Consider the following 8,594-nt stretch of genomic DNA (forward strand, 5'->3'; position numbering starts at 1 on the left):
GAATAATATTGATTAAATAATATTTTTCACTACTTACTTTTATACTATTCCATAAAGTATATGTCAAGCAAAAGATTATAAATATAATTGATATATTATTCAACAATAGCTCAGTTATAACAAACGACAATCTACTAAATATTATCATTTTAAAAATATGCTTACCATTATGCAAAATGCATATGCTATCTGCACAATGTGGGTCGAATCTTTTTCCCATAATATTTAACGAATCCAAAATAAGTGCTAACTTTACTTGTGGTAGGACATAAATGAGCAGGCTATCACAAATGTGTTAGGACCTGAATCCAAGAGGTCAATTCTAGACGATTTGAAAGAAGGACATCCATATGCTATTTTAACAGACGCATCAAATAAGGGAAATATTAAAACATTTCCCCTGATCCTTCGCTATTTCAACAAGAATAAGGGCATTTCTATAAAACTATTGAAATTTTTTTCATCCAATAGTAAAAAATCCAACGATATAGCTAACCACATAATGGTAAATATAGCTGATTCAGGGTTATCAATGAGTTGCATGTCAGCTTTCTGCGCTGATAATGCCTCTGTTAATTTTGGCAAAAATCAAAGTGTATTTACCTAATTGAGGCAACACAATAATGAATTAATACCAACTGGCTGTATATGCCATATACTGCATAATTCTTGCAACAAGGCAATGAATGTACTATCTGTAGATGTCGAAGTAATTGTGATGAAATGTTTAAACGAATTTAGTTCATCAACTAAAAGAGTCACTGAATTAAAAGGTGGAGTGGTCTGATTTGGAATGGTGTGAGTGTTGCGATATGTACCTATCAGGTGGTTATCATTAATACCTGCTATCGAGAGAATTTTAAAATTTTACGAACCCATAAAGAAATACTTCTTAAATAAAAATTTTAAAAGCTGTCCTAAAATATTGAAAAATTTTTTCGAGGATGAAATGTCAGAAGCATATTTGGGATTAGTTTCACATGTAGGAAATCTACTTCATGTAGTTAATATTCAGTTGCAATCAGAAGATTCTTTATTGATAAAGATTCACAAAATCATGCTACAGCTCTGTTCATCTCTACAGTTAAAAATAGATAATAAATTTTATGGCGCTATTGCTAAAAATATTATATTAAAATGTTCAAATAATACTCTAATTAATACATTTTTAAATGAAGCAGATATTTTTATTAAGACAATTTTAGAATATTTACAATCAAAATTTGATTTTTATAACTCTATTTACAAATGTTTAAATATTATGACCTTGGAACAGAAACCATCATTTGATGGTTTTTGTAATTTAATAAATATATTAAAATTACCGATAGACATTGAAGCCTTGTTTGAAGAGATTGTAATTTTTTCCATTTTTTATGATTCGCCAGAATACTTAAAGTTAGATGGTCTAAAAGCAGAGGAGAAATGGGTGGAATTTTTTCGTAATAACGATAAATCCCTATGCTTGGAAAAAATTTGCGAGTATGTTTTCTCCTTACCTCATTCTAATGCCTCATCGGAGCGCATTTTTAGCCTGATGAGGACTGCCTGGAGAAAGGAGAGAAATCCAATTGCTTTAACAACATTAGAGGCCGAGTTAATGGTTATACAAAATTATAAAATGTCATGCCAGGAATTTTATAAATATCTTACTAACGACGGTAAACGTTTAGTTCCATTATTTAAATCTCAAATAAAATATAATTAACTATAACTATTTGACTTTCTATATTTTATAAAATCTTATTTATACATTTGCATAAAATCAAATAAATTTATTTTTTACATTGTAAAATTAATATTTTGAATATTTTGGCAAATCATAAAAATAAAGAAGCATTACAATCTCCTCAAACATGACATCATATTAAATCTTATTAATAATTACGATTGGTAATAATATTCTTACTTTGGTATTTCTGCAGCATAATTTAGTGAACCTTTATTAAATTAAATTCTTCTGATTGCAACTGCATATTAACAGCATATAGTAGATTTCCTATATGTAAAATTCCTAAATATTTATTTTTGAAAATTTTTTTTAAAATATTAGGACAGCTTTTATAATCTATTTATTTTTTAAAGGTTTGTAAAATTTTAAAATTCTACGATGGCGCGTATTAGGAGGAACCTGTCAACCAACATTATGCTGACTCAATTCTGTAAATACACTCTGGTTTTTGCCAAATTTACTGTGGAATTATCAGATCAGAAAGGTGCCATGCAATTCATTGGTAATGCCAAATCTGCCTTATTTACCATTATATATGGTTTACTATGTGTTTGGATATTTCATATCTGGAGAAAATTTTTTTGATAGTTTTATTGAAATGACATTAATTTTGTTGGAATAGGGGAGGATCAAGGGAAATGTTTTGATATCTCCTTATTAGATACATCTGTTAGAATTGCATATGTTTGTACATCTTTCAAATCGTCAAGAATTGACTTTCTGGATTTATATCCTAAAACATTGATGATAGCCTTGCTCATTAGTGTTCTACAAGTATACTTTTTATTTATATTAGTCGTTAAATATTATGGGGAAAGATTCTACCAACATTGTGATGTTAAGTAGCTCTTTTAATATTATACTGCATGATAAGTATTTACCATTTCCGCAACTGTAGATGCATCTGTATTATTTCTTATTTTTAAAGAATATTTTTGTTTTGCAATAGATGTTGATAGACTGCCCTGTACTGATTTAGGCTTTGAAGATTTTTGATGCCTCAAAATATCATATTTCTTTCCCCCATTGTATTAACTAAATACCGTAGAACAACTTCCCCGCACTGATTATAAATATTTTTTACATTGTAAATATGAAATTGTTTGTTATTTATAAAATCTTATTTATACATTAGCATAAAATATATTTTTTTACATTGTAAAATTACAATTTTTTTATAAAATTTTATCTTGTTATTCTTTTGTATTTAAAAAAGATCGTTGGTTATTATTTTTAAACAAAATTAATATATTATAATAAATCAATATGTTATTTTAATAATAAAGATAGTATTTAAGAAATTTTGTGCCGTACTATAATTACCTATTTTGAAAAATAGTTGCGTATTTTATTTTGGAAAATAGTTACCTATTATATTTTGAAAAATAGTTGGCTATTTTATTTTGAAAAATAGTTGGCTATTTTATTTTGAAAAAGAGTCTATTTTATTTTGAAAAAGAGTTGGATATTTTATTTTGAAAAATAGTTGGCTATTTTATTTTGAAGTCAATTCTAAATCCCGGCCGCAGACCGTGCCCGCAAAATTTTTTTTTTGGCAATTTTCATATTTCTCCCACAATTTTTCTATTACTCCCACAAAATACCGAATTTCTCCCACAATTTGAAAATTTTGACCTGGCAACTAGTGTTGTTAATTTGCTTGGTCATAAAATTTACGACAAAATTTTGTGCTCAGGCCCACCCGGGGTTCAGACCCGGGGTCCAGACCCGGGGTCCAGACCCGGGGTTCAGACCTACACCTGGGGCTCGGATAAATGAAAAGTAAAAAAAAAATTTCATTTTCTAATCTTAAATTAAATCTTATTATTCTTATCTTATTCATTCTAAATTAATAAAGCTTTTATTTATTCTCATTTTCTTACCATTTTCTTTCTTTTGATAAAAAATTTTTATGAAAATAAAAATATATGTAATAAATATTCAAAAAGAGTAGCCCATGCATGACGGAAAAAAATAAAAATTTTATTTTAACACATATTGATATTGTAATTAAATGTGGAGGACCAATATAAAAATTCAACATCATTCATGCATGTATAAATAATAAAAAGAAATAATTTATAATTTGTGATAAAATAATGGCCAATAAAAAGTTTTTCTTTATTATATTAAAGTTATATTCCCAATATTATATATGTCATAATTTTTAAAGGGATGTCAACTATCCAGGATCACCATGGGTTTTAAAGGTATAACTAATAAATTTGGGTTTTAAGTAGGTTGGAGGCCTATCCGATCCGATATTCCCGATATTAAATTGATATCGACCGATTACCGATCCGATATCATATCTAATTTTTATGTCATTTATTTAAATATATTATAATGATCAGTTATAGTTAATATTCAATTCTATTGCAATTCTAAAAGTATATAATATATTTTTATTGTTAAATAACTTTTATATAAATAAGTAACATTAATCTGTATATAATAAAAAATAAACAAATATATTATGAAATTTCAATAAATATTTTAAACAATATTTAACATTAATAAATCGAAGATTTCTTATTAGAAATACCAAAATTTACTTATTTTTCAGAAATCAGTTTACGGCTATGTTAACTGTCAAGTTAATATCACCAAATTCACTAAAAACAGATGAAGAGATTATCGCACACTTTTATAAACAGAATGTGCAAAAAAAATAACAATATGGCAGAATGATTAATTAATTATTAATATTAAAAAAATATGGTTTTCGATTTTATTTATATAAATAAATGACTATTAAAAACTTAAAAGAAATTGTTGAGAAAATTTTTGTTATTTTTTAAAAACTTCCTGTAATTTAACTTAAATAATTATTTTTCAAATGGAAACCAAATAACAAAACAAGATCCATATAATTGAGGTAATTACTAGTTTTTTGATTTAATATATTTCACGCACAGCCTCTTTAACTCACATACGATATGATATTCGCAAAGGAAATTCGATCTATATCATAGTGTTGTTAATTTGCTTGGTCGTAAAATTTACGACCAAATTTTGTGCTCAGGCCGACCCGTCAGACCCGTGGTCCAGACCCGAGGTTCATATTATTTTTATATGTTAAATTTTTTATTCCGGAATCAAGACACGGGGTTCAGATATATGTAAAGTAAGATAAAATAAATCTCATATCTAATCTTAAATTAAATTAATATTATTTTCTAAATTAATAATTTAAAGCTTTATTTTATTCTCATTTTTCTTTTTTGTTTGTAAAATTAATTATAACAAATAACACATTTATTTAAAAAGTTATTTAACTTTAATTAAATAAACTATATAAATTGATTTAATTTTATTTGCAAATGTTTTATTTTATTTATTTTTCATTTCTTAGTTACAAATATCGTCAAATATCTCTTGAACATATTTTTAAACTTTGCCATAATTATTATCAACAATCAGCATGCTTTAGCTAAATTTAATATTTTGACAGAGTTGAAAGGCCGAGCGTAGAAAAAAATTGTTCTTAGAAATATACCATTACCCCTCCATTGATATAATAGTTTTTCTTTTTTATTAATTTTAATGACAGCTTATTAAGCTTGGTTTTAAAAAAATATTTTATTTTGATTTCGCGGCTTTGTCCACTCCACGTGAAAGAAACGTATGCATATATTTATATATATATATATATATACTAAATGGGGTGAAGTACTAGTAGAAATAAATTTATTTTTAAAATTTGATTTAAATAAAAATATATACAATAGAATATAAAATACAATATTATATTTATATAATTTTTTCATTTTTCGCAATATCATAAACACGAATCGAATGCATCTCATCTTGCTTGTGGATATAGACTTGAATTGATCATACATACAACAATCCAGCCTAAAAAATATTTAAAATATAACATTATTATTAAATATATTTAGAAAAATATAATTATTTATTAAAAAATAAATTATTACTATGCCTAACAAATTATTGCCATATATCGTCATGAAGGCCCATTATATTCATATCCCAAGATGATAGCGATATGCATTGTTTTAGGGTGGAAGGAGCCATCCTGTTCCTCAATTTAGTAATAGTATTTCCAGCAAGAGAAAAAGTTCTTTCCGATGCCACGGAAGTTGTTTGTTGGCATAGAAAGTCTCGCGCCATCTTAGCTAAATGAGGAAATCGATTTTCATTCCCTCTCCACCAATCTAGCACGTTAGTTGTCTCGGGCGCTACCGGCTCAAGAAGATAGATGTTTATTTGATTGTCACTATCGCCATTTGATGATACTTTTCTAAAGAGATAAATTTAAAATAAATAAAAATCATAAAATATATCATTTAAATTAATTCTATCAAAATGTATTATATTACAAATATACCTTCTTTTCAATCCCTGCATTATTGAATGAGTACTCATCAAATGGCTCCGTCGTATATTTTGAATAAATACCTTTAAATTTAGCCATATTTTTAATTGCTGCATCTTCCTTTAAATTAGTGATTAATGTATTTTTAATCCTAGGGTCCAGTATTGATGCAGCATAGTTGTTTGGTGTTAATATATGCTGCTATATTCGTCGTATTTTTTTATCATAGATGTTGCTGCTTCTCGTATTGAAGCATCAGAATTACCTATTTCTTGATTTTTTAAATTCTCCAGAATATCGTTGAAAAACAATATCGCCATCCCTATTGTTGGAAGCTGCGAGCTTATTTCAACCGTTATTTGATAAAAAGGCTTTAGAAATTCTTCTAAATTTGAGAAGAATTCTATATTCTCAGGAGCCAAATCGATTTCAATTAATCCAAGCTCACTGAGATGATGTATTGCCTTGATATTCTATAAATAGATATAAAAAGAAATAATTTTATAAATATACAAAAATATTTTTATTTTATACTTTATTAATGGCTGCTATCATAAGATATACGCTATTCCATCTTGTTTTTACTGAAAGAGGTATTTTTGTAGCCCCATTAAAGTATTGATATGTTTGCAATAACTTAGGCGACACATGTAACCTGGAAACGAAAGCCATTATATTTTTCAATTTATCGTCCAAAAATATGAAGCCCTCATTAACGATTAGGTTAAGGATATGTGCCATACAACGATGACTATATAAAACAGTCTCATAATTTAAATGATAATACTTTTTAATAATTATTTCTACGGCTTTTACCACGTTAGCGCCATTATCATGCGTTATAGATATTATATTATTTTTAAATTCGAAATCATTCATGGAGGTTATCAAAAGCGATGATATATCATCCCCCGTGTGTGGGTGGGGGAACGATAATAAATCTAGGGCAATGTTTATAATATTCCAGTCATCGTTGATGTAGTGAAGTGTTAATGAACAGTAAGCTGAACCATTATGGGAAGTCCATATATCACTAGTTAAGGCAAATTTATTTTTAACATTATTAAATTTTTTTATTAGTTGAATTTTGGCAATATTATAAATTTTGTCTAAATTTTTGGATACGGTCTGCCTACACCAAACTTTCAGATTACTATTTGCATAATAGATCATCTTTTTAAAAGATTAAATATCCACTAAACTTAGTGGACTATTTGTTTTTATTAAAAAGTTTAATATAAGTTTATTCATATTTAAATTCTCATGTATTAGAGGCTTTCTAATCCCGGGCATCGTATCTTTTGTTGTTATTTGTGATAACTCAGTGAATATAGTTGAGTGCACGGACTTTAGATGTTTCTTAAGATTAGCTTGACAAAAAATAAAAATATTATTATGTAAATATTTTATTTAATATTTTTGAATTTATGTAGAATGTTTCTTTTATTATTCTGTGCAATTTCATACACAAAAATAAGATTTTTATGATAAATACTATAAAATTTAATTTCTGGCTAAATTATTTCTAATAAATGTTAACGATAATACCAAAATATATGTCAAAAATACTACAAATATGATATGCAAAATATTTTTTGATAAAATGTAACAAAATGTTTTTTGAGAAAATAAAGGTAATCCAAAAATTAATAAAAAGCAATATACTTTGTGAAGTAGTATGGCTGTATATTGCAGTGTAATAGAGGCACCTCTTCCTCGACTTCTTGGGAGTCACAGAATTGGATGATGTAGAATCCCCAGAAAATGAAACAACTAATTCTTGTCCAATAGACTGTGATAATGAAAAATCCTCGCTTGGAATGTTTACAGGTGAAATCGGTGTTAAGGTTGATTGTCCACCATTAAAATAATCAGAATCAGACCAATACTCATCTTCTAAAATTTTACACATTACTTTATTATAAAAAATTATTTAGTTTTGTAAAAAACGATTAAAGCTTGAAAAATTTTAGAAGAAAACTTTAATATTTAAAATAAATTATTTTTTTAATTCTACTATTTTTATTCTTCTATATATAGTTTTTAAAAATAAAACTTCCGTTTGTTTTTTTGAAGTTAAAATTAATTATTATTGTTTAAATAGAAAAATAATTTTATCATTCAATTTCAAATTTTTTTAATATTTTTGAAGTGGGGGTTATTAAGTTATGATTATGAATATGGTTTAATGAAATATGTTGACGATTTTATCAAAAATAAAACCCCTTATATAAAAATTTTTATTGCAAAAATAAAATAAAATTTACTATTAAAAACTTGAAAGAAATTGTTGAGAAAATTTTTGTTATTTTTTAAAAACTTCCTGTAATTTAACTTAAATAATTATTTTTCAAATGGTTCTTCAAACCAAATAACAAAACAAGATCCATATAATTGAGGTAATTATTACTACTTTTTTGATTTAATATATTTCACAGCCTCTTTAACTCACATACGATATGATATATCGAAAAGGAAATTCGATCTATATATAATACATACCTTTGAAGTTTGAAAATAGTG

Source organism: Gordionus sp. m RMFG-2023, chromosome 1, assembly GCF_954871325.1.
Source record: "Gordionus sp. m RMFG-2023 chromosome 1, tfGorSpeb1-WG-v2, whole genome shotgun sequence".
In the NCBI taxonomy this organism is placed as follows: domain Eukaryota; kingdom Metazoa; phylum Nematomorpha; class Gordioida; order Chordodea; family Parachordodidae; genus Gordionus; species Gordionus sp. m RMFG-2023.